This window comes from Phalacrocorax carbo, chromosome 6, assembly GCF_963921805.1.
Source record: "Phalacrocorax carbo chromosome 6, bPhaCar2.1, whole genome shotgun sequence".
Classification (NCBI taxonomy): Eukaryota; Metazoa; Chordata; class Aves; order Suliformes; family Phalacrocoracidae; genus Phalacrocorax; species Phalacrocorax carbo.
Window position 1 is genome coordinate 46286467 of NC_087518.1, and position 27346 is coordinate 46313812.

A 27346-nucleotide genomic window follows, 5' to 3' on the forward strand; every position below is an offset into this window, starting at 1 on the left:
AGCTGCTTTCACACGATATTTAATTATCACCACTTCTGCTTCAATACCGTGCTTATTTTGCTCTCTTTGGCCACAGAAATACTGCCCTCTGCTTGTACTGTCAACTTCGTGAGAAATTCATCCAGGCTGTATGCTGATCCTGGACTGTGCCTCTTGCTGTGACATTTGCAGGTCGGGGGCTGGGGCATGCTGCTCTAGGTCCTGAGAGTGAGGCTTTTTACTGGTCAGCTTAGATCTAGAAACATTTAGGTCACATTCAGATGATGCCAAGCACAAAACAGTCGTGAGCCTGTATGCCAATATGTACATAGAGACATCTATGCCTGTAGACCTTGCAAATCAAATAGGCAGGAGAGAAAGGAACATAATTAGCTCTGCTGGGCAGATGAGCTGTGGGGGTAGAGCTTAAAGAGAGCTGCTCCAGGTTGTAGAGGAATTAAGAGCTAGGAATTGGCCTAGTTCTACTGAACTACAGATAAGTATCCAAGGCAGGAGATTCCCTTTCGGACAGGGGGTGCGCGCAGGTTTTAAATACCTTTAGCCTGAATGCTGTTTTTAGCAACTTGCCAAGTGGTTTGTCACTGTGTATCTGAGAGCCGTGTGTGCCTGACTGCTTTAGGATTGCTCTCCAACGTGCAGTGAGCACCCCTTCTTCGATTACATACAAATCGTTTTACTTTCCTGACAGCTTCTAAAACATTATGTTCTGTTTTTTGTAATACAGATTTAGGGAACGAGGTGCTCACTGATCAGATTTTGGACTCAAATCCATAGTTTATATATATGCAAACCACAACGAAACATACATTTTGAAATGGCACTCTAAATTAAAGTAGGGCAGTACATGTAAATGTATTCATGCACTGACACAATCTTTTATAATTTTGATGTGTATAAATATATGCAAAGTTTGTGATATGTGTGTATACGTTTTGCTGTAAATTTACTGCTGATTTAGAACACTGGTCTGAATAAAGATAGAAGCTTACTATTGAAATAAGTGGGAGAAAAAACAACACTCATTTGGCTATTGCCACAATTGAAAGCAGAATTGTTAGGATCTCATTGTATGCTGTCTCAGGCAGAGCATGTATGAATTAAAGCAGTTCTTCAAACTTAACTGCACTTTTAACAGACTTCTTGGAAGGGATATGCTTATTGCTGGAATAAAAACCCCAGCGGCATAGTGTAGTGATAAACAGGCACACTGTAGCGACAGATGGCAGTATGTGAAAACCATTCTTGCATGCCGTGGGTGTAAGGCCTATGGCTTTTGTTTTCGGCAGCCTGAAAAAAGAACAGTGGTGACAAAGTGAGATTAATTTTTCTGTTAACACAGTTAATATTTTATGGCAGTTCAAGAAGGTAAAGCTCTTTTAGAGGAACACACTTTGCCTGATTCTTTGCTAGGTACTACTACGGGCATTTGTTTCACTTGGGAAAGGTAAGTAAATGCTACCTGTGCGGAGGGTTCAGTCTAGTAATAAAACAGTTGGGAAGCCATGTGTACAGAGTAAGCAGTTACAGGTGGCTCAAGGTGTTGGACAATTGGGTGACATTTGACGCCCTGATCCTTTTTTTGAGCTTGTAATGCTCATTGCCTCCGAGTGGCGCGTTCACATTGTCAGTCCAAACGAACCTGCCGCACCGCACTAGAGCAGGCTTTCTTCCAGGAGAACTAATGATTGTCAGTGATCCCCCCGGAGAACCTCCAGTCAACACTGCAAACAGGCAGCTGGGAACATCCAGAATTAAAGTGACAGCATTGCAGATAATTCAAGCCACATTTAAAGTGCATGTTGTGGGGAGTTCTTTTCATAGCACTTGAGAACTGAGACTTGCAGAGTTTAAATATTATAAAATGAACTATTCTCATAAAAGCTGTTAAGTGTGTTAGTACAGATAAGTATATGAATTATTATACAATTTTGTACCACCAGTTGAAAAAGCAAACACAAATTAAGGAAGGTTCTTTTGTTACACTAAAACACCATCAAAAACAGTTTAAAGTGTTTTCAGGCTGTCTCTGAACAGCCTGTTCCAGACCTGTCTATATCTTTTTTACACAGGTATCAATGACACTGTAACAGATGCATTACATGGGTTAGGCACTCTCCTATTTGACTGTTTTCCCTCCAAAGTGACAAAGCATCAAAAAAAAAAAATCAGCCACTCTCATTTTAGCATATTATATGTGGTTAATGCAGTCTATAGCAGAGGCTATGGACTCTACTAATAGCAGTCTGTTCTCAACCTAGAGATCATGCTCAGGAGACGTAATCAAATCCGTTAAGAGGTGAAAATTATACTGCAGATCTTGGCTTATAACCATCTTGCTCTGATATTATGAGGGTATTACCAAAAGGCTGATATCTTCCTGCTATTTCTTTTTACTTGATGTTACAAAGGCTAAATTTTATGTCCTCTTGGGAAGAAAATTGTTCCTGCAAAGCCTATGAGGTCATAAAGAAAAAGTGAGAGATATGTGATCATAATAGCATACTTGGAAATATGGAAGACCTGTTGATCAGTGGATTGTCTAAGAAATAAAGGAATTTATCTCAGCTTCACAGCTTCTAAACCACTGCCTGCTTCTCTTTCATTTGTTTGTGTTGATCTAAGCATACAGCCGACCTCCTTCAATGAAGCAGCAACATACTTCAGAAGGAATGGTGACCAACTCTAATTAATTAAATAGACTTATGAGTACATAGCTTTAAATGATGAAAGCATTCACTGCAGAATGCTTCCTGCAGCTGTGAAAGGATCACCAGTGGAGTGCTGGTTTTGTACTGATGTAAAAACCACTGGTGCCACATCATGTTGTGTCATTAAGTGTCATTTGGATTAATTCTGGACAAAAGATGCTGTCCGTTAAAGAAGCCACATGACGTAGAACCAGAAAAACGGAGTTGTTCTGGTGGTTCTGTTTCTGTGTTATATTGTAATAAAATCAGTTTTGCAGCTTGCTTACCTTTTATTCAGCTGTCAGTAACAACTCCTCTCTGCAATGTTTGTGTGAAGGTAGTTCTTGTAGCTGTACACACCCACCCAGGTGGAGGGTCTGAGAGACTTTATATGTGTAATCCCCGCACCAAGAAAGCAAAATAATAGTGTTCCTTGTTACACTAAAAACATTTTGTTCTGTGCAGAAAGAAATTCACTCTGTTGGCAACTTTTCACTTCATCATTTGAGAGAGGAGCTCTCCCAGGTAGCAGTTCTCTTTTGGTAGATGGAGAAGGAAGTATTCCTCCTTCCCTTGCACTTCCCAGCATCTAATTCCACTAGACCTCAGAATGATACTGTTCTGCTCAGGACTGGGCTTTTTCTGAGAGTGAAGCAAGAAGGCAAATGGAAGAAGAGGAATAATGGCACAGCCAAGAAACGGATTAGAAAAAAGCAATATATCTAGTTGTATTATTATTGCAATAATTTGTGCTGGGATAACACCTGGGTGTTCAATTCAGATCCTGATATTAGGCCATTTGTGAGCACCTGTAATGACACCCCTTCTCCAGAGACCCGCAATCTAAGATTCAGGATTGTACAAAGTCCCTCGTACATATTTCAGTATCAAACACTAGTATCCTGCTCCAATTTTCCAGACACTGTATCAACAGTATGGCCCAGAATCCACACAAAGCAGATTTATCCAAGAATCTTAAGACTTTAATGGTCAATTCTGTGCCAAATTTTCAACGTTGACTTTTGTATGCTGTTTCTGTAGCCTCCCAGGGCTTTCATTTTTCAGTATCCACACTTGAAGCAAACGCAATAACCACTAATTACAGCAATTTCAGACTATATCACATATTTCTAATTTGTTGTTATTGCCTTCTACTCTAGCAGTAGTTACAATTACTAATAGTATATTCGCTCCAAATGTGATGTTTTATACTTCTTACATACACGCTTTGTTTTACAGTCTTGTTTGTAATACGGTAACATGGTTGTAATATAGTGGTTTTTGTAATCCTTTTTTCCCCTAGATCCGCTAGAAATTTGTGTCATATGGAACAATAAAGTTAAGGCCACTTTGGAGTGGTGATTTCAGATGGGGATTTGTGAACAGCATAATTGAAATGCATACGTACACTCTAGTTCACGAGTATGGTGGGAGTTCTCTATAAGATCTCTGTCAGACCTCATTCTGTATATGCAAAACTGAAATACACCCTTTAAACACACCCTGGAGAGTTTTTCTCAGCAACTGAGAGGCTTCTGTAAAACAGAAGAAAGAAAGATGAAAACCCCACACGTTTATACAGCACTTGTCACCCACAGCACTCTCATGCACTTCACCCAGTGAATCACGGAGGTGCTTTTCAGCTCACAGAGCCATTACATACAGAGCTGGGGTAAGAAAGCCATCAAAGAAAAATGTTCGTTGTTTGGCCATGAAGTAGTTTCATAACCTGAAGATGAGGCTAACGTGAATTTATATTAGAAGTTCCTTATACTGACAGTCCTGGTGTGACACTTAATGGCCTGGTCTGAGCATTTAACTGTCTTACAAAACCACTGAAAAGCAGTGAGCTGGTTTGCTTCCAGGACTGGAAGCACGCCGTGTTCCTATAGAGCTTCCTGCCCAGGAAACTCTCATTGCTTTTCAACAGCCTTTTCTGCAAACTCCGGAGAAGGAAACCTGTATTATCTCTATAGCGCAAGGCACTAGGCAGCTATTGACTTACTTCAGACCACACGATATCAGTAGGGGCCCAAGCCGATTCTTCTCCAAAAAATATTTAGCATGGCAAGGACTTATCAATTCTTTACAAGCCAAGAAAACTAAGATGGGAAACTGGCCTTTGAATGTTATTCTGGTAATATTTGTGGAGTATTTTTTGGGAAAGATGCAATAGCCACCTCGGCATAAGTGTTGTTAATAACTGCTGAAGAGAAAGTAAGCTGTGACACTGTCAACACTGCGAGCGTCTTGCCGTGTTACCTTCAGGGAGGTTATTTTGTGTGCCTTCTTCAGTGGAATGTTTTCTCTATGGCATTGTTTTGCTTATTTATTCTGCAGTGGGTACAAAGGAAACATATAGTATCTTACTTGTCAGGTAGGCTGAGATAGAGTGACATTAGCTGCTACAGGGACCCAAACCTGTCTCAGACTGACAGCTCACACACCATGGTATTTGTGATGAACAGACGCTGGCCCTCAGAGATATTATGTATAACTTGAGGTAAAAAGCTTTAGATCTTTTTGAAATTCTGGGCCTATTGTAAGTTCTTTTCTGCTGGGTTTTATGAGTTTTACACGTTCTTTAGAACCCAGAGACTGACAGCAGAGAATGCCAGGGACTGACACAGTTACAAAAGCCACAGAATGTGTGAGCAAATTCAATACAAGGGATGGTTTCTATAGGAGCAGCAGAAAGGTTTTGTTATAGCAAACAGTAAAAACTTCCCACACCATTTAACAGTTAACCAAAATGTCTCTGCAGTGATTAAAATGGCTTTTTAATTTCTGGTTTCTGTGTATTACAGCATGAAACACCTAAGTGTGATGTTTGCTGACTGTTCTGTTCATTGTTCCCACAACAGGCTATGGATATTTCTAGATCACACTATCACACTCTAGTAACAATGCTGATCCATTGATGGTTTAAACTGCAAAACAAATTAAAAGCTAGTTAATACAGTTCTATAAATTATAGGAGATAGGTGAACCCTAGTGATCAATTCTAATTCTCTGTGAACTTTCTTTCCTAATCGAATGCACCTTGATATATGTGTTAAACTAAAGCCTATGGTCAGAATGTATTTTATTATGCAGTACCTGCATGTGTCCCTAGTGATCCTTAGTTAAGAATGTAAAGCATTCAGTCTGTTCAAATGCAGGATGATTTTGTCTTAGACATTGTGCAGTTACAAGTTGCAACCTAAGGCTGTATTTATACCATAGCAGAGTCCTGGAAACATTTTACATGTACTATTTTTGCAATTATAATATTTGGGGAACAATTTCAAGCAAGGGGTTTGACCTATGATTTGAATAAATAAATAGCCTCCACTTGATTTCAGTTAATATTTTCCCTCAGCATTTTGCAGTACTGAGCCAGAATACTTGCTGTCATCCCACAACCAGATATGTTGCAACAATCTATGAGAACTTCAAGCCAAACCGTGGAAAAGTTTTACATCTTATAAGCCCCAGTCAAAACGTCCCCCTCTGGAGAGCCAAAGGTGACGTCCTTTGTCAGAGTGCAATGGCAGCACCACACACACAACCTGGGAAAATGGCACACAGAGGCAAGGAAAGACACCTGGTGCTTAAGAGCCTACTGCTAACGCTGCTGAAGAGCAGCAAGCTTCAGGCTGCTCACACTTCACTTAGTGCTCTTGAAAGGCATTAATGTTTCCTGGGGACAAAGATAAGGTGATAGAAAGAAAGTTAGTAACATCTTTTGATGTTTAACTATGAAAGAACAAAGCTTTTTGATTCAGTTCTTGTTCACTAGGCTGAATCAGAGATATTGCAAGACTGGGGGAACAGATATAACCTTGAAAACTAATTGCATTGAACCTTAATACTGGAAAATTTTCTTTCAGAAAGGTCCTTGTGCAATCTGGGATATGGGATAGTTCTCTGCTTTTGTCATGACACTGCAAATTGATCAGATGAATGTGTGGAGAGGAATTGATTGAGTACTCTCTGTGCTTGGAGGCTTGAACTAATAAGTGACAAACATAAATACTGTTTCTTGTTAGAAATTGCTATGTGCAATACTGCTCGGTCTATGAATATAGTTAACACCAAAGGGACCCTGCACACTTTCTGCAGCACATCAAGCATCAGCTTCCCTCAACTGGGACCTATGTGATTGTTTTAAAGGACTTGTTGGAGTGTAACTTAGCTTGGCCTGAACACTCCAAGGAGATAGTTCATAGCAGAGCTGTTGAAGAAAAAAACGCAGGATCAAAATATGAGAGTCTGAAGAGAAGGAAGCGTTCACAACAAAAATGAGCCAGCATAAATTGCATAGCAGAGGAATTATTTCTAGCTAGAATTTACCTGTCCTTATACAAAATGAGATCAACTGATTAATTATTGCAAAGTGAATTCTATTTTTTCTCATTGCTCAATCAGTAAAAGAAAAGAACAAGTAATTCAATCTGGCCCTTGAAGCATCTCCTGATCCCAGGAAATCATCATATCAAACTGCTTTCTTCCCTGATGTCTCCAGAGTACAGCAAGGGCTACAGTAACACTGTGTGCAAAAGAAAGCCTGCTAGGACTCCTTATGGATGCCAGACTACCTTGTTTAGCTCTGGAGTTAAAGAGATGACGATTTCCAGAGCTTGGTCCCAGGTATGTGTGTTGCTAAAGGAAATCATCACGATCCAAAGCCTGTTTTGCTAATTTAATGAAGGAACCAGATCCAGATCACGGTGTATTCAGATCAGGTCTTTCCTGGAATATAATCCCAAGTCAGATCACATTAGCTCTCAGACACCTGCAAAGTATCTGGACAACCGGAAACAGAAATAATTCACAAGTTCAAGATCTCCTTTGTTAAATCCTCTACAGTCCGTATGGGGTGAAACTCCCAGCAGGAATATGCCCCTATGGCACCAACACATGGCTGTTAATGTGCATTTATTAAATAAAGGCCTGCAGAGTTTAAACCCCTTGTGGGGCAGAGATGGTGAGGGCTGGAACAGAAATGTAGTCTTTTATCATGGGCTTCTTTACTTTCTATCTGTAGCCAGGGCTGAAACAGTGGGTAAGTGCCCACACACACAGAGGTCTGATTTTTGGAAACTGAGTAGGTTTTTTAGTTCAGACCCAGCTGTGCATTTATTTGATGGGATTGCAATAGCTGTTTGAAGCATTTTCAGAACCCATTAAAGGCTGAAGAGTGCCCCAGCACTTCAGATTGCAGGCAGTCTAAGCGCTCAGAATGGATAAAAGATTAGAGCTAGCCATGTCTACTTAAAAAAAAAAAACCTAACCCCACAACAAAACCCAAATGTTCTCATGATCTGGCGAGCCTTTTGTGTGCTGTCCTCTCTACATGCTGTTCAGCTGTGGTTTTCTTATTTTCCTGTGGGAGGACTGTTCCCTTGGCTACCAGTGCTAGCCTCGAATAGTTGGTATTTGGGCACTCAGAACTAACAAGATGAAAACATTGCTCTGTTTTTTTTCATTCCTGCAGGAGCACAGGAAACACAACTGGCCACGTTTCTGGTAGGCAACAGCTCCAGATGATACCACTGCATCGAGTTATGTGATTTGGCCCTGCTGCACCCTTCCCTTCCAGGTGCTGCTCCAGTAGATCTCTGTATTCCTGCTGGCCACTGCCTTGTCAGAGAAGCACTAATGGGAGGAGAGGTTTGAGGCTTGTTTCTCTGCCCTCTTGCACAGGACATAGTACACTCTATCTTCAGCTGCTCCAGCCAGATGTATTTCTTTTTAGCCACATGCAGCAGCAGCAGCAGCTCATGAGGAATAACATGCACAGCCAGTCTCATGCTAACAAGAGGGGCAGGTCACAGCAAACACAGCTAATGCCTGGAAGCTATAATCAGTGTCTCTTAATCTTTCTGGCTTTCTGTATTAAGGACATTGTTTCTTTTGCATTAGAAGAATGAGAATAGTCTTGTCCCCTCTCGAGACCTCAAGGTATCGCCTTCATTTGCCATCAAGTGCTCCATGAAACTCCGTTTCATTAAGCCTCTGTGCAGTGACCTTTGCACAATAACCTGCTCTCTGTAGTCCCTCCGTAGTCTGAGGCTGCGCTCATTTAAATTACTGTTATGCTGAGGGAATCAAATATATCTTTTTCTCTACTTAAGTGCCTGGAGCAAACTAATGTCCTGCAGCCATGAAACACAACAAAGGTGCCCTGATTCAGAGGGCAAGGTGAGGCTTGCTTTCTCTATGGAAACTGGAGACCAGTCTAATGACAGGGCAGATGAGGAAGCAAAAACAGGTCTATCAGATGAACAGAAACCATCAGACCTCAGATAAAAGTTGAGAAAATGAGGTAATAAATGTGGTGAGTGGACAAGAGTAGAACACTAGGTAGCTGGGAACCTGATGAGGACTCGTGGTGATTTGTAATCACCAAATCCTGTGGCACAGCAAAAGCAAATACTGACACCACTAATCTGTATTAGGATAAAAAGAGGAAAAGTCACAAATACAGAAAGGCTATACTGCTTCCCCGCTTCCCCCACTATGTTTTCTATTGTGGCTCTACCTGATGACAATATGAGCAAATGTGATAATTCAGGGATACGCCTGGTGCACATGCTGAATGATTCTATCTTTGTAAGCAGGGCTGCTTATTTTGCCCACCAGAAAGGCTCAGAGGAAAGAGAAGGCAGCTTCGGGAGGAGGAACACGGGAGGCATTGGAGCTGCATTCAGGGTTTAGCTATTTTCCAGGAATTTGCACCATTCCTGCCTAGTTCAAGAATAGACGGAAGGTGATTAGCAGGTTGGTTTGCTGAGCCTGCAGGACCTGCTTTTCATTTCTTGTTGGGAAGATGTGAGGGCTGAAACCTCTCTTTTCAGAGGCTGAAGAAGTTAAACGGTAGGGTCTTGCTGCACAAAAAGTGAGAGCTCTCCTTCACTTTGGCATCCAGGAGCCATAACCAAAGAACTGCCCTGAATCCAAGACCATGGAAGTACTAACAGTCCAGTGAGTGGGTCCCTCAAGTTAGACAATGGCCCAGACTGAGACAGCTCCTATCTTCCTATTAAACACATTGAACTCTCCATGTTATTTCTACATAGCTTCTCTCTGTCTCTTCTGCAAATGTAGCTATTTCCCAGTGGTCCAATCCTTCGTGATCACCTCATGATCTGGGGCTCTGCTTTTCCTAGTTTGTTCAAGAGGCACCTCTTTCAAGTGTGTCCCAGCCTTGTTCAGGGCACACTCACACCTGGCACAGCTCTTCAGCATATCAGCCACTGCTTACCAGTTTTCTGTCATGAAAGCATCATTGTATTTAGATGCAAAAGTCATACTGTCTTCATTCTTGCAGAGAGTACAAGGTAATTTTGCATGAATGTTCTCCTGGGGAAATAAAATTTTATTGCAGTATGAGTGATATTAAAATGCACCACACTGGGACACTAATATGCATACTAATAACCTATGTGCTATATAGAAACCTGGGCAAATTGAGCTAGAAGGTGCCTTGCAGTTATGCAGTCTAATTCTCTGTCCCAAGCCAGAATTATCTGTATTTATCATATCTGACAGCTATCTGCCCTATCTAACCTCTACTGGAGGCTTCACAATTGCTGCAGGAAATTTTTTCTTGCGGTTATTGATCTTCCCAGCAGAAACCTCATGATTCATCATGGTGGATGAAAAGCTGGACGTGAGTTGGCAATGTGTGCTCACAGCCAGGGAAGCCAACAGTATCCTGGGCTGCATCAAAAGAAACATGGCCACGAGGCTGAGGGAAATTATTCTGCCCCTCTGCTCTGCGCTGGTGAGACCCCAGCTGTAGTGCAGCATCCAGCTCTGGGGCCCTCAGCACAAGGACATGGAGCTGTTGGAGCGGGTCCAGAGGAGGGCCACAAAAATGATCAGAGGGATGGAGCACCTCTCCTATGAGGAAAGGCTGAGCGAATTGGGGTTGTTCAGCCTGGCGAAGACAAGGCTGCGGGGACACATTATTGCAGCTTTCCAGTACCTAAAGGGGGCTTATAAGAAAGATGGGGACAGACTTCTTCGTAGGGCCTGCAGCGACAGGACAAAGGGTAATGGTTTTAAATTAAAAGAAGATAGATTCAGACTAGAATAAGGAAAAAATGTTCTACGATGAGGTTGTTGAAACAGTGGCACAGGTTGCCCACAGAGGTCGTAGATGCCCCATCCTTAGAAACATTCAAGGTCAGGCTGGACAGGGCTCTGAGCAACCTGATCTAGTTGGAGATGTCCCTACAGGGTGGGTGGACTAGATGACCTTTAAGGGTCCCTTCCAACCCAAAGTATTCTATGATTCTATGATTTGATGATTTCCTCAACCACCACGGATACAGTGAATGAATGCAGTAAAAGGACAATATGCAAGCAAGCAAGAATGAGCCCGTTCCAACAGCAGCACAGATGCAGAAGTCCTGGCAGTCTAAGGGAAGCCCTGCTTCGTTCAAGTGTTAATTTGGTTCAAGTTGACTACAGTAGGGCATTGTCTACAACCAGGTGAAGAACAACAGTCCTTTCAGCATGCTGGGAAGTGCAGACAAGATACAATTCCTCAGCAACAGAAAAGATAGCTAGCAAAGGGTCAATGTAAAACTGCAGTTCATTGCAATGAAAGAAAAAGGCAGAATAAATGAGAGTGGCCTCTTACGCTAGTGATAAGGATTGGCCCAGATTTATTTTTCAGCTGTGTCGAAGTGTAACTGCTCTTCATTTTTATTTTTAGTGCTGTCCTTGCAATAATATTCTAGAAATAAACTGCTTTATTTATTTATTGGCAAGAAAAGAGATTTACCTGCCACGTGATATGCTGCTACTTTCACACCAGTACAAAGATTGCATCAGAACTCCCAGCCAGCTGACTAATAACTGGAATTAGAGGAAAAGCAAATAGTGGTAACCTGCTGCTCCCAGTTTCTGTCCTAGGGGAGGTGCTATAAAGTTCACTACATCCTGGTTTTATTTAAAATACTTTTATTTGAAAATGAATGCTCTCCAGTGCTGTGGTCCAGTTCCCCAGAAAAGAGAGTCCCTGGCAGAGTGTCCACTGCTGGCACAGGCGGCCTTGCTCTGTCACTGCCCTGGGAAGCGCAGCTGAGAGGCCAAAGCTGTTGATCTGACTAAGCAACCTGAGATCATTTTCCAGCCCTAATCTGGTAAATTGGCCTCTAAAGGTTTGTTCAATGAAATGGAATAGGGAAGAATATATCGTCTTCTGCACAGATGGCTTAATATATCATTTTTTCAGCCCAAATTTCCCATTTCAGACAAAGGAAATCGGAGGAAGCCCAGTGAGGACCATGTGAAAACAGAACTTGTCCACCCGCTCAGCTCAGTAAAAAGGCTCTTGGTGCAACCCAATTACTCAGCCCATTTCCCTTCAAGCACCTCATTTAGCAGAAGGCTTCAAAGCGCTTTCACTGACAGTCTGAATTCTCTCATATTTCCAAGGTGTTTTATCACCAGATCCTGTTTGCACATCCTGCCATTTGCTTTCTGCATTAAAACTCTGAGCTGTCCTTGTCACCCTCCCAGGAAGGGCTTTGGTCATATATATAACTGAATTAATATTCACTTCATCCCTCATGTCTCAGAGTTCACAATTTAAAATCCCAAGTCCTAGCTTGGTAGCTCCAGCAAACACTAAGAAGAATTGCCAGACTCCCTATAACTCCCTAGCCCCTTGCTTTGGGCTTCTCAGGTACAGCTGAGGAGGAAGCATCTCCAACCGTGGGCTGCTCTCCTTGGATATAACAGACTGATGGCCCCAGTTGGAGCACCAAGCGTAACAAACCATAGTTTCCATTTAGCTCAACATCATGATTTATTGCCACAAGTAACAAACAGCCTAACAAAAAGAAGAGCTGCAAAGACACGTTTTATCACTGACTCGAAAGAGAAATCAATATGTTTGTATATATTAGAGGCAGCAATCTCCATTAAAAGGCAGAGGGATGAGACAACTGTGTTGTTCATACTTGCTAGGATCCCATGGCTTTTAACATGTTCTAGTCCCTGCCTTAAGTCTCTCTCAAAAGCTGATGGGCTCACACAAGAGATCAGCCTCATCCACCTGCCCTTACTGACTCCTGGAAAACCACAGGCAATTACCAGACCCTGCTGGAGAGGCACCTCCCCCAAAAGTACCTGAGGAAGCTGCAAGGAAGAGAAATATTTAGAAATACTTTTGCCTGTGAAAGGTTCAGAATGACTAGAAGATGCACTGATGTTCAATTTAACCATACTGACACAGCACATGGTTGCATTTACTCACTTAAGAAAATAAAATTACATTGATGGGGTTTGTGGTTCCTGTGATTGCCAGGAGATTGAATGGGGCCAATTCAGATCAAATGAACAATTTTAAGTGCAGTGCTTTGTGCAGGTGTCCTTGTTTAAAAAAACCTCAAAAGTGACAGTGTGAGTCACTAACAGCCTCTTCGTCTTGTGATCACCTGGGGTTTATTTTATTGAAATTAAAATTTATTGAGACATCACTGCAAGTAATTTCACTGTTTTTCTTCTGGAACCAAAAAATACAAAGCATTAAACCGGTGTGAGCAAAAATTCCATCAGAGAAGGCAGCAGACATTGCAGGAGCCCACATGTGGCACACACTACCCTGACTGTAAGAGGCCAGTGAGTGCAGATTTGCATGGTTGCAGTCTCCCCCAGACTGCTGGTCATACAGCCTTTTTCTATGGCTAAATCCACTAAAAGATGTGAACTGCAACAACAAATGGCTATGGTGGCAGGACAATAGGACTAATAGTAAGAGTGGTGGAGAGAGGAACATTAACTGAGAAAAATCACTTACCTAATACAGACAGCAAAATCACCAGCAGGGACTCACTGCCAAGTCCACAGTGAGCTGGAAGCCACAACTCCACAAAGGTATAAGCACAACCACTGTTTCTCATGGTGCATGATCTACAAAGCATCATGGCAGCCCTGATAACACAAGAAGTAAAAAAGTGTTACCTAAGGTATACAAGGTACATTAAGGGAAGACTTGAAGAAGGCAGGTCTACCTACAATGTCAAAGTAATATTTGTACATTTGCTAATACCTTAGAAAAAAAAGACTCTGGGGAGGAAAGTCTTCTGTACTCAGGTAGCTACCCCAATGGACCTGATCACAGCAGAGGGCGGGGTCCTCAGCACCACTTTCAGCTTTGGAAATGGTTATTGGAATCTGCCCTCAACTCCAGGTTGTGGTAATTTGGAATAAAACCCTGAAAAACTTGTTAAAACCAGAGGTAACTAACTACAGATGACATGCTTTGATTTCTTTAATCTGTCTTTAGCTTTGGTTCCTATATGCCAAAGAAGTGCTTAACCCTTTACTCTGACAAGACACACCAGACTCACGCTGGAGTGCCCACAAAGCAGCTGGAGAATCACAAGGTGTGCAGTGGCTTCTCGTGCAAGTACTCACAAAGTTTCTCCTGCTTGGCACATGCCAGGCAGCTGCTGAGAGCAGAGGCACAGGCTACCCCAGGTGCCTGCTGAAAGCATGTCAAGACCAGCCATGGTGTCAATACGGTGACACTGATGGCAAGCAGGAGGGAGGAGTTGTACTTCTGAGAACTTATCTACCTCCATTGGCCTGCTGAAGCACTTTCAGTTTTATCATTACTGCCTCAAAACTCTTATCAGGGTCTCTCCTTTCACCCAGTAGTAAATGCTCTCTTGGCAAATCAGCTGTGGTGACATCTTTGCGTGTTTGGCCCCAAGTACAGCTGTGCTATCCACAAGCTAAACCACAAGATGCTGCAGCACCACTCTTCATAGAGAGAGGAGGCAAACTAACATGGTTACCCTCATACCTCAACTTGCAGAGGAGACATCACTAAGTTTATAAACACATTTTTCATTATATATTCCATATAAAAACATTTCATCTAATTGAACATGCTCTATCTAAAATAAATTTTTACTCACTCTCTGCAAACTTAATAGAAGTCAAGAAAAGCCCATCTGTTTTAACCCCTGAGACTAATGTTGCTTCCCCTCTTTCATTAATACGAGTTTATCTCACTCTCCCTTGAACAGGAAGCACATCAGCCCTGAAGTTTGATTAGCGGTAATCAGAAAACATCCACACCTGTATGTAGGCAGTGGGAGGGTTTTCAATTAAAAATGGATTTTAAGAACACAATGTCTCTGTTTTGAAAGGACAAATGCATCTTTCAAGGAATATGAGCTATAAAATTCATTTATGTATTGTGTTTCTTCAAGGACAGTAATGCTATCAGAGAATGAAATATCTTAATTGTTGAAGGGATTAATTTCAGAATGTCACTAAAGAAGTACCGGAGAGTTTTTCAAAGGGAGGATAATAGAACAGCCAGTGCTTATCATCTGTCTGAAAACAGGTCCCTTTTTTTCTTGCTCAGTTTGAGTTTAAAACACAGGTCCAGGGACTGTGGTGTGGGGACCTGCACCTGACACAAAAGCAGCCCAGAAAGTACTGAAGCAGGGCTGCGCATGGAGGAGCAGGATGATTACTTCTGAAGAAAGCAGAATGGCGAGGAAGCAGTGCCTAACTGAGATAAGTGATTTTTATTCCTTCTGCTTCCAAGTCTTTACTATCTTTAATGCCTGTTGAAATAAAACATTTTGAAGAAAAATCCTCCCTGACAGATTAACTTTCACACCTTTCAGTTAAATTCTAAGGATGTTTCTGCTCCTCATTTGTCAAGTTCCCAGTAAAACCAGAGGAAGGCAAGATTTAATATTCCTGTTACACCTAAATGCAAACTGTAAGCAGAGTTATAAACAACATCTGCAGGCCTCTTCATATGCTATAAAAAAGCTTAGAAAAGTACATCTGTGCACTTCTGTTTCCTTTTCATATTGTCTTTCACCTCTCTGCTTCTATTTCTCTAAATAGAAAGATAATAGTATTAATCTACTCCTTGGGGCTCTTCTGAAGATTCATCAGTTAATATTTATGCAGCAAAATGGAATAAGTGCTGTATAAGTGCTAAGCGTCATTATTGTTCTCTCCCTCTTCATTAGCACATCATGTACATCCCAAGTAGACCAGATAAACACAGAAATTAACTGTCCTCATTGTAAGGCAAGTGAGAAAGGTAACATGACTGCTAGAGAGCCACTAATTAAAAATGTTTGTTGTGGGTAATGTCTGTGTCTAACAAAACAATGCAGTAAGTTTTGCAGAATGAAATATATTCACTCACTTGAGCAAGCTCTCTCCGCAGCAAAGAAGCTCTGAGAATATGCCTAAATTAAATATGCTTCATGTTTCCACGTGAGTTGTGCTTTGGAAACTACACCTATAGTAATAAGCACAGGAAACAAATGAGATTTGCAAAGAATTACCGAGGACTAATATATATTAGAGTGCAAAACCTACAGATACTGGTGTGCAAAACCTACTTGCTGCTTCAGTTGGATTCCTGTTCAAGAACCAGCTGCAGTGGGAGGAGATGGCCATGGAAGAACAGAGGGACAGCTCTGCTCTAGAGGTCTGTCCTGGGAAGCATCCTGTGCTGGATGAGGAAAAACAGAAAGAAAAATTAAAATCAGAATAAAGACAAATTCCAGAAAATAAGCCCAGTGGATTGCATCGTGTCTGCGGAAGACAGAGCAGAGATGAGCAGCAGCACACCCTTTTCAGTCGGGTGAACCCTCCACCTCCCAGGCCCACGCCAGCACAGCGCTGAGGCGTGCAGCACCCACAGCACAGAGCGCCCACCCCTGGCTCCCCTCACCCCACAGCTCACAGCAGAAGGGGGAGGCCCTGGAGCCCCTGCACTGGAAAAGACACTCTGCTCTCTCCCACCTTCACTTAAATGCTGACTCCCTCACCACCACCACCTTTTTTTCCATTACCAACAAAAATAACCCTTCATTGCTCCAAGCTTTACCCACCATGTGATCATTTACATCTTCACCATGGATCTGTAAAATGCAGCATCCTGATCTGGCAGTGTTTTACACTGGATCACACAAAGGTGATGCAGTGTAAAGTATCTCTCTCAACTTAAAGACTTGCTCTGTCTTGGAGGATTTTTGTCCTGAGCTGCCATACTCCGAGCCTGATTTGCAAGCAGAAGCCCCTACTCCCTGCAATGGCTGAGGGAGAATCGTGCACCCTATTTGAGCTAAGCTGGAGCATGTTGCAGCAGTGGCAGGTGCTGCACAGCACTGCAGTTTGCAACTGGCTCCATCTTTGCAACTACTATAGTGATTAATCCCCATTTCCACAGGTTTTTGATGCAGGAATTTAGATCAGTCCCAATATCACTGGGACTTCATTTGTCCATCTCAAAGTCTTTTCATTTGGTGCGTCTCAAAGAACAGCTGGTGGTTGTGTTTTTACATCTGTTCAGAATACTTTGGCTTTTGCTTTTGGAACATCTTGCCTTCACTTAGAAATTTTCATGATGCAGCACTGTGTTATTGTCTAGCTGAGGCTGGTGTGAACAGTGCACAAGTACTTAAGCTGGAATAGTCTAACACAAATAGGCTTTTTATACTGCATCACAGTCTGACACAGAAAACTCTTATCAAAATGTTGCAGGGCCGTAATCATAGCCACTGTCTGCTCAACTTTGCATTGGTGCGCAGCTCAGTATGTCAGCAATGGTACAAAGGGAAAAAGAGAACTTCATGCAGAGGTTCTTGCAATTGAAATCCCTAGTTTGGGGAAAAAAACAACCACATGGGACTAAAACCAGGCTATGAAATCCGCTTTGCTTTTCTTTCCCACAAATGATAACTTCAGAAGAGCATTCTGCTGGACATGGTCTTCAACTGAGGGCAGGTGACTTTTATTCCTGCTTATGCAGATGAGGAGTTGAAGCACCCTTCCATGGAAACCCCACAGCCCTTTAGGAGTGGGTTTACTCAAGGGACTAACCCTGCCATAACTGCTGGCTGGAGTGGCTGAGCCCTCTGCACAAGCAGCTCTTCCCTGCATCCTTCCAAATCACAACAGCCTCCTGCCCTGATCTTCCAACCTCCAGCTAGAGCTGCTTCCTCCCTGGGTGAATCCATGGTGGATGACGTGCAAAATGGCAAATCTCGTCACTGCAGGATGTTAAGATGTGTCATTCTTTGGTGTTTTGCTCATCAAGGAGCATCTCCCAAACAAACTGATTAAAACCCTACAACCAGGAAATGAATAAAGATTGTGGAAAAAGCCCAAACTTCTCACAGCACCTGAGTTTAGGAATTTGGCCTGCCAGTTGGCCAAACTGAGGCCATTTTACTGAGTTAAAAGTATTTTAATTATTACTATAGTAAAGCCTAAGACTCCTTCTCGCTCACCTTGAACCTGTGGTTCTGGGTACTCCAGAGACTCAGTGAAGAGCTTGTCATACATAAAATATTTGTCCTTGGGGCATGCCAAGATGGGACAGCTCATGCACCATGGTTAATGTAAACTTAAAATTAGTCTGTGTCGGTTTTTTTGGGTTTTGGTGGTTTTGTTGTTGTTGTTTCTTTTAACCTAGATCATTGTATGATTCCATCTTATTTTCTCACTTGTATTTACTTCTTCCTGGCTGAAGGCAGGTGAAGGGAGCTGGGAAGCATACAGGGAGGGGGCAGCATCTGTGCATGCCAGGGCTGTTCTCTGCTGGAGAGAAGTGACAGTCAAAACTGCTCAAGTGTTTTGCTGGCTCCCTGGTGAACAGTGCGATTTTAAAAGTATCCCAAGAGGATCTACAGGGAATTAAAAGACTGCTGAGGCTTACAGCTCCACTAGGCCAACTTGTGGAAATTATTACAAAGAACTGAATCAACAAGTCTATGGACAAATGTGGTTGATCAGGAGACTGTCAGTGTAGCTCTTGTAGAGAGAAGTGTCCTCCCAGATCTCTGCAAGCTCCTGGGAGACAAAACATGGCAAAGCATTTAGTAATTGTCTTACCCAACCTCGTTACTAATGTGAAAAGCAGTCAAATGTACTTTAAGAGCAGGGAGGAGCATAGCAGGTAAGCGGTGCTAGAAACTAATGGGTTGTGGTGGAAGGGAGGGAGGACACACTGCCTAAGTACAGACTGGTGCAAGCCTAATGTCAAAAGCAAGAAGGTGGCAAGAGGAGGATTCCCAGAAGAGACTGGGAGTAGGATTGTATAACGAAGTTACCACATGGACACGATGAAATAATTAAAGGTCATGGAGATCATGCTAGGGAAACTCAAATAGCGAATTTTGTTCTTAAGCTTCTTAATGGAGTCTTAACTATCCCAGTATCACTGACGCTTATATGCATAAAAGGATGCTTTTATTTTATAACAATAAATGATTTATTGGCTAGTCTCCTCATCTGCTCCCTGGTAATTTAGATTAATGGCATTTATGTCTTTTCTTTAAAGAAATGGTTATTGCAGCTTTCCCATGGTGCCAAAAGAAAGCTGCTTGTTGTTCTTCATGCAAATACTGTAATCTTTAAAAGTGTAAAATATTTTTTATTCACTTGAACAGGGAATATGAATAGCAAAAGTGAATTACATTTGAATTGCATAAAATAAAGATGACATCACTTTTGTGGAGTCTTGATAAACACTTAGCAAGCATTTTAAAATTCCCATATTCCCAAAATGTACATATACACATTGAGGATCAATAGCTTGTTCAGAGGATAATTTACTTCATTATTATTTATACTATTTGGCTACTGAAATTATATGCATTCTTCTTCCAGTAAGATTCTGGGTAATCTGAAAGGATCGTAGGCAGGTGTTAGCTCCTGTGGATATAACTGACTAGTCATCCAGCATTACAAGCTCTCTTGTGCCTTTCCCCTAGAGGGTAAGAATTTTACACCCAATGTTAAAGACAGTCACGTTTGTAGCATAACTTGCAACAACTCAGTCTTTATCTTTGGAGGGTGCTGGTTCAGCCTCGTATGATGACTGCCCACGGTCCTTTACATAATCTTGCAGATGCATTAAAATCCTGATAATTAGAGCTAATTTTATAAACTCAGGAATGAAGTAGCCTACTCTGACTAGCTCTGCAATACAAGGTGCAGTATCTTACCCATCATTTGTGCTTCAAGTTCTTTATTTTGTTCTGGTGATGAATTCCATGATGGCAATCGGAAATCTCAGCAAACCTAGAGAATTTAGGTGCCAAAAGCCAGTGGCCTAGTGTATTCAGGAAGGTAGTTGGAGAGCAGTTGTCAGTGGTAAGTCTGCATGAGGCAATGGCAGGACCCAGGCTTTACAATTAGACATATTCTTTTGTAGTCCTTTGGCACATCAGAATGGGACTTTCTCAGCTTTTTTGTTGGTGGTAAAACAGAGAGATTATCTGATTTGTTAATTGTCTGGGAAAAGAACAAAACCCAACATTGCTACAATTTTGTTGAACAATTTGGTTTTCACAATCTACATATACATATTGTAGTTAGTTCACATTCCCAGCTGTCCTTCACATTCCCTGTGAATTTACCTTACTCTAATAATTCAGTATCTTTTAAAGTTTGACTTGAATGAAGCATTTTTTTTTCTCAACTAATTCTGATTGTTTCAAATTTGGGAGCCAGACATGATTTAGCACATCACTAATACCCCTCAACACTCTTTAGTTTTCATTTGGCCACTGGGGAATTCTTTAGTGGCTAAGTGTCAAGTTTTAATTACATGGCTTTGTTGGAAAAGCTGTTTTATTTCAGTCGTTTACTCTTCTGAGCCACAAAAACAAAACTGGAAAACTGAACTGCTATTTGAAAAATGGGTATTGGAAGACAACATGTGTAAATGGTAGTTCACATACTTTTTGTGTATCTCTTAAAAATCACATGATGCCCACACTTGCAGCATTGTACTGTCCAAAACACCAAACCATTAGGATCATATTCTGTAACTGTACTGAGGGAGTTATGATAGAGTTTCTCTGATAATTGGTATGTATAATTAGGTTATATTTCATTTAAAGAAAGCACCTAGCAAGATGAATTCTGACTCCAGTCATATTAATTCACAAGTAAGATTTTTAATTACATTTAGATATCTGGATATGTAGCAAAGTGCTTAATTCACATGGTTTGGCGGAGAAGTTAGCTACAATCTGTTTTATAAACCTCACTTCAACTTCCTTAAGACTGGCCCATCTTTCTTTTCTCCAGGTCTCTCCTCAGGTCTCCCAGCCTGTGTTTCAGGCTGGCTGTGAGCCATACATCTATGATAGCACAGTCCTGAAGCTGAGCAAATGCAGATATCATCACAGAGCCAGGGCTTTGCGAACCCATTGTTTGGAGATGGTATTTTCCTAGCAAGCACAGAGTGAGATCATGTCTGCTCATAAAAATGTGTAGGCAGACCGTTAGATATCAAGGTAACATCAATTATTCCTCCAAATTGCTGGCACATAGGGCAAAGCAGAGATTAAAAGCAAATCTAGCCTTAACATTCTGTTTATATGTTATGCTGTTCAGGGCTCGACAAATGTTCTCAGTCAGCAAACCCGCGGGGAATCTAGTTACTCTGGCTATCAGGCCCAGGACCATAAATCATCGTACTAGAAATATGTAGCAGTGAAAAACATCAATGTTATTTAGCACTGTAGAGTTCTTTCTCCTGAGAAAATACAGTTGCTACAGGGAGGAAACACAGCTTATGGATTTGGGATGTACTTGTGTCATGGCAAAGAGAACCTGGGCTCTGAAGTACCTATGGAAGATTTTAGTGAGCCAACTTACTGGGAGCTCCCTGTCATTTTCTTAGCCTGCTGTGCTGACTCCAGCCTCCAGCTATAAATTGTACTTCTCTGGAGTCACTGAAGAACACTTCTGAACATGGAAGCTCAGTGGGAAACAGGGCATCGATTTTTATTGATCCTCCATCTACACCTTCACCCTGGCTAGATTAAAGCATCCCCGGCTATCGGTACCCCTGGGTATTTTCCAGTGCTGATCTTGCACTGGAGAGCACAAACAGAGCAGGAAATGCCATCCATCTTTCCTAGTACAAAACAAGGACAAAATGTTTTCCAGTTTACTTATGTGAACAGCACAGCACCTTGGTAATTAGTAGTTTAGGGATTTCTCATTCTGCCAGGTTTAATGAATATTAGCAAAGTTGAGGAATACTGCTGTGAATATCTGAACACTGCTGTAGCTGTTTATCAATGAAAATTTTCAATCTAGGTCAGGCACAGTGGATTTTAAAAAAAAAAAAAGCAGTTTATCAAGCAATACTGGGTAAAATACAAATCTTGCTTAAAAAACAAAAGGAACACAGACGAAAGCTATTATACATGGTATTAACGCAAAGAATTTGATCTTTAGACATCACAATGTCTTTGTGAAGCATTCTATAACATTTTAGTACTGTTAATGCCACAGTATTTGATCAGTTTGCATAGTAACAATCATACGTTAACACAGCAAATGGTTTTGCCCTGTAATGTTTTTGCCGAAGATTTTCTCCCAAATCAATATTCACATAGGTACCTTCTTTAAAGTCCTGAGAAAGGAAAGTAACAGCAACAGAGTGGATTATCTCAAGTGAAACCAAAACAGTCCCAGTTTTTACGTGGATTCAAGCCTTTTGCCAGGTCCTGGTCATTTGCCTTTTTTTCTACACCAAGCTACTAATCACAAATAAAAAGCAGTCCTAAGCCATCCCTGACAATACAATGAGATGTTTACAAAAATAACAAGATTTTAAAGTAACTGTTTATGTCCTTGGGGTTTGGCAGGGTAAGAGACCCTAGCATGCAGATTTGCAAACCTTCCCTACCAAAGACCAAGCAATATCTATTCTTTTTTTAGTTTCCAGGAAAATGATTCTTATAAACCTAGGACTAAGGCCAGGTGTGGTCACAAACAAATTTGGGAAGGTGGAGTAATTGTTATTTGCTGAAAGTAATTACTTCCTGTTATGATTACCATAGCAATTAATGTAATTCTCTATAATACTTTTGGGAATAATAAAGTTACTGGAGAAGAACAGCAAACAAATACCTTTGTCTGCTCTAGAAAACAGATTAGTATCAAACCTAGTTTGTTATATGGACAGCAGGAGAGCTGTATTGTCCTTAGCACTTCACTTTCTCGCTTTTAAATGCTTGGCTTAGTCAAAGTTATGAGAGACAATTAGGTTGTTGTCACTAAGCAACCATGGCTGGGTTCAGGAGCAAAGCACTTTGGAACAGACAGCACTTGACTACTAAACATTACCTCTACAGCATACCTAGGATCACTCACTTCTGTTTAGAAATGGGGAGACTGGGCTACAGAAAAACAAAGTACCTTTTAAGAGTGTTCACATACTATTTTTCAAGCTACTAGAGGAGCTTTATGTTCCCCTGATTTCCCACCATCCCATCACCCATACAGATGGGGGTTTGAAGACATTTTTGAGACAGTTAAGGACACAGGTAAGCACCTAAGAGTGTCTCAAAGCATCTAGGTGCTAATGTCACCAAAGTCAACTGCATTAAAGCACCTACATGCTGCAGATGTCCCAGTGGACCTCTCCTTCTCTATGATCACATGTATCACTTAGGTGCTCTTGAGTTTCATGTAGGTACTTAGGATGTCCTTGGGTGAATAGGAAGTTCTGAATAAAAAGATTATTACTGTAGTTCTATATTTCCTGTAGATTTCAGTACTCCGGTAGTGGTAGACACATCAAACATTGGTGACAAAAATATTATTTCTGTGTATAAAAGTACTTCAAGTAACAGCTTTTCCCCTCTCAAAAAAAAATCCTAACTCAGTGGATTTATAAAAACCCCACAGTTCTTTCTCTGTCTAACCTTGTAACATGCTGGAAGGGCTGGGGAAAGGAATGTGTGGAAAACAACTATGTAGCACCAAGCACAATGGAGCGGACATTCTGGCCCAGACCTTGATGCATACTCACAGTGAAAATTAAGTATGTGCTAAGAGTTATCTGAGAAACTAAAACACAGAAGACACAAAAGTGACAAATTTAGAAGCATCACAACACTTAGTTAAGAGTCAAGGGCTAATTCTCATATTGGTTAGAGCCATTCATACCAGGGGCTCTGAAAGAACCCAAACCAACTTACACCAGTGCCTAGGAGGGCAGCATCAGGCCCCTTCTGCTTACAGCTGTGACCTGTCAAAGGCACTCTTAATCACAGATGCAGACCAGGAGGCTCGGGGCTACACAGCATTGTCCAAGAGTGAGTCAAGCCTGTATTTTCCTAGGAATTTAAACACAGACTTGAAAAATGTTTGACACATACTACAGAAGCTCTCAGTGGAAGCAGAAGCCCAGTGTAGCTGGTCTCAGAGCACTAATGGGTGAGGAGGCTTTTGCTCTGATACTGTAGCATCCAGATAAACTGTTCGGTTCTGAATAGATGTCGCTGACAATACCAGCAGCCAAGTATTTCTCATTACTTTTTGCTGCTGGAAAATGCAATGGAAAATGGAGGAAACTAATTTGGCTGGGTCATGCGATGTTTGCCTGGTAGTCCTTAAGTATTTTGTTCAGCCCCAGTACACAGAAAATATCTGAATCCATTCAGTGGGCGTCCAGATCTCCACTTGTCACACTAGGCAGCAAAGCTCTGACTGGCTGGAGTGTGCTGCTGCTGTCTGGGGAAGAGCAGCTCTCTCTTGCTACGCCACCTTGACTAATCTCTGGCACTAGAGACCTGCTTACTGATCATTCCCCAGAGGTTCAGCTTTACAAACATCACCTGCCAGGGGTGCAGGTATGCAGCAGAAAGGGAGTCAACAGATACAAAATGGAACCTGCAGCTGTAAGACCTTGGCAGCTGAAGAGCAATTGCTTCCCCTCAAAGCAGCTCAAAGCAGTAAGCAGAAGCATTCCACAGGAGAAGTCAGAGTCTTTCCATTGTGACAGCAATATCACAAGTCTATATTTAACCTGAATCCCCCATCGCACCATCTCTAACCCTCTGTCCAGCCAAGTTCCTGGTTACGTACCAGCTATGTGCATCTTGTGTGTATTTTTCTTCTTTATTACCCATCCACAGCTATTGTACCAAGCTGCCTGTGCTGCTGGGGATCCTTCTCCATGCTGAGAGGCCTGTGCACTTCCATTAGCCATGAAGCTCAGTGTCTTCTTATGGAGCAAAGGATTTTGAACTGTGGGAAAGGGCACAGTATCAATATAGACAGCAGAAGTCTAAGAAATCCTCAGTCCTATCTAATGGCACTCAGCCTCTAGAATACGATGTTCAGAGCTCCTGGGAACTGCAACCACAGCAGAAACAGTGATGTGAGAAGTTATCACTTCCATGTAAACAAGCAATATTGTGTAAAACTGCTAACACTGAGAGCTAGTGGCTACACAGGGTTTCACGTCTAAAGTTCTTGTGTTTTGAAAATGAAATTAGTACAAGATCCAACAACATTCTTGGCATATTAGACATTAATTATGTTCTGTAGAGATATAAGGTGACATTTAAATTGTTTCTAATAATGTAATTGCGCCATGAAACTACTGTATTTCCTTATGCTAAAATAAGAACAATGATTGTGATTATATTTTTGCTTTATTAAGAGATCCTATTCTTTTTAAACTTATGCTCCTCATTAGCACAAAATAATGGATAAGCACTGATCTATTTCTCAGGCTGAACAACATGGTAAGTCTGCTCCTTAACTGCCAGAGAAATGTGTGCTCCTGGGCGTTTCCTTTCAGTTCCTTTGTTAAGCATGTGCAGCATTCCTGCCTTCTAAAAACCTGTTCTATAAAAGGCTATTATGTGTCTCTGATACTGTGGGATCATATTCTTCCTAGTCATTAGGCTGGAAATGCTATGTGTTACCCAAACATTTGTTAAAATATTCATATTCAAAATTGGTTTCAAGACATACCTTAATAAAGCTCAGAACTTAGATTCTGAAGGTTACCAGGGATTGGTCTAACATTTTCCACTCAAACCCCAGAGTTTTAGGTACTGAGTGTTCAGTTCAGTGTTCAGACAAATGGGAAAAGTGTAAATGTTAGGGGAGGTATAATCCAGAAGCCAAAACTTTTCCCTGAATCATCTTGTGCTGTGAGATTTGGAATCTGCACAAACACTGTTACCTCCTGTGGAAGAAACAAGGAAGAATTTGAAATCCGTAAGGCTGAAAATAACTTTCCCGAAAATCTTTCTCTGGCATTTCTGCTGCCATGTTAGACAGTAGAAAAAGTACAGAAGTGTGTGATCGTTTGGATGGGAACACTTAACAATGTGTCGTGCTGTTGTGTGATCTGCCATTAAAATCAAGTCACAAGAGTGACTGTAATGCAAGCATTGCTGAGTACGATAGTGTGAGCTTTGGCAGTTGCAGAAGGATAACATGAAAGCAATCTGCACTGAAATCTTTTGCTGCAGCAGCATGTCTGCATCCCCTGTGGATCAATAAGCCCTTGGTGAAGAAACTTTTTGTCTTACCTGCTCCTTCTTTCCTCTTTCTTTATGTGCTCTTCAAATAGCACAAGAAAACAGATGGTGTACCCCTGGCTTTGCCCCTCACAGGTTTGCCCCAGCTGAGCCTGAACCACAGAATCTTTTGCAGATTATGATAAAGCTGGACCTGGCTGTCTGTTGCCCAGTGTCATTGACAGGACATACCAACACAGTTTTACCTCTGGTGTAAATGACCTGACAGACCAATGCCTTCCACAGGCTTTCTGTTATCTGATGTATGCTGTAGAAAGAGCCCTTTTTAACTCCATCCTTCCCTACTGTGCATGTTTTCTGCTCCTCTTTTTCCCTTTTCCTGTATGTTACTGTGTGGGATTAGCAATGGATGCTGAGCACCATTCAGGTACAGCCCAGTGATCCGCCAGTGAACTCCTATGCATGTTCAAATTCCCCAAGTGTAACTTCCAGGTTTAATTTCATCCCATTGTATCACTGAAACAGAGTTATGCACTTTCATTACTCACTGTCCTGGGATATTTTATGATTTCTCATGCTTTTCCAAAAAGACACACAAGCAGCTACACAAAGCATGTTTTGAGATGGGTTTATTTTTGGCTGGCTCATAATTAACAATCAACTCTTGAGTTAAAGTATTATTCCGCACCCCCTGCCTAACACTGCAGAGCAACTCCTCAGTGCAACCACTTTACCACTTCGTTTTTTTACTATTTAAAATATTGTGGTATTCTGAATAAGTTAGAAAATTACTTTGTTGAAATGTTACTGTTACCACTGAGGACTCTTCAGCTCCTCATACCATATACTGTTGCCAAGCTGACAAATATGAAACATCACCTGCTGATAACCTGCGAGGCACATTAATTTCCTCAAGTGGAACAGGCTCTCCATTTGTGACGTATTGGAGGCATCTTTAGTCCAACTGCCACCCATTAATGTGCTAATCAGCAGCAAAGTGAAGAGTCAGAGGCAAAACCACAAACCCAAAATCTCATCAGAACTTGATGGGAATCATGTGCATGTTACTCACCAGTAAGGCTGGCATAGATTTGCTGAAACTTTACGATCTTCTTGTTTTTTCTCCACAGAGCAGATGACATTTACGTGGGATGCTATTTTCCATACTGACTGGGTGCTTTAAATCCATACACAGGAGAAAGAATAATAAGAGACAACAGTGAATCACCACTCATGAATGAAAAGTGGAGTCAGAGGGGAAGGGGGTGTAAGAATTAGAGCTTTCCCCCGCGGTCCCAGGATGCCAGCCCCATCCTCTGCTACCTCCCTTTCACCTCCCTCCCCCCTGCCCAG

At 41.6% G+C, this 27346-nt stretch overlaps 1 long non-coding RNA gene across 5 annotated transcripts; it reads right to left on the minus strand.

The window, feature by feature from the left end:
- Positions 1-27332, minus strand: LOC135313939 (uncharacterized). 5 transcript variants are annotated; one of them, XR_010373442.1, is made up of 8 exons: positions 27066-27332; positions 16076-16188; positions 15877-15972; positions 13489-13622; positions 11467-11540; positions 9937-10034; positions 2975-3072; positions 1-1287 (listed from the first exon to the last, which is right to left on the minus strand). It is a non-coding gene; the product is annotated as an uncharacterized LOC135313939 (long non-coding RNA). The 5 variants fall into 5 exon arrangements; XR_010373441.1 differs by lacking the exon at positions 2975-3072 and having other exon boundaries at positions 27066-27331; XR_010373444.1 differs by lacking the exons at positions 9937-10034; positions 11467-11540 and having other exon boundaries at positions 27066-27330.
- Positions 27333-27346: the final 14 nt, after the last annotated feature.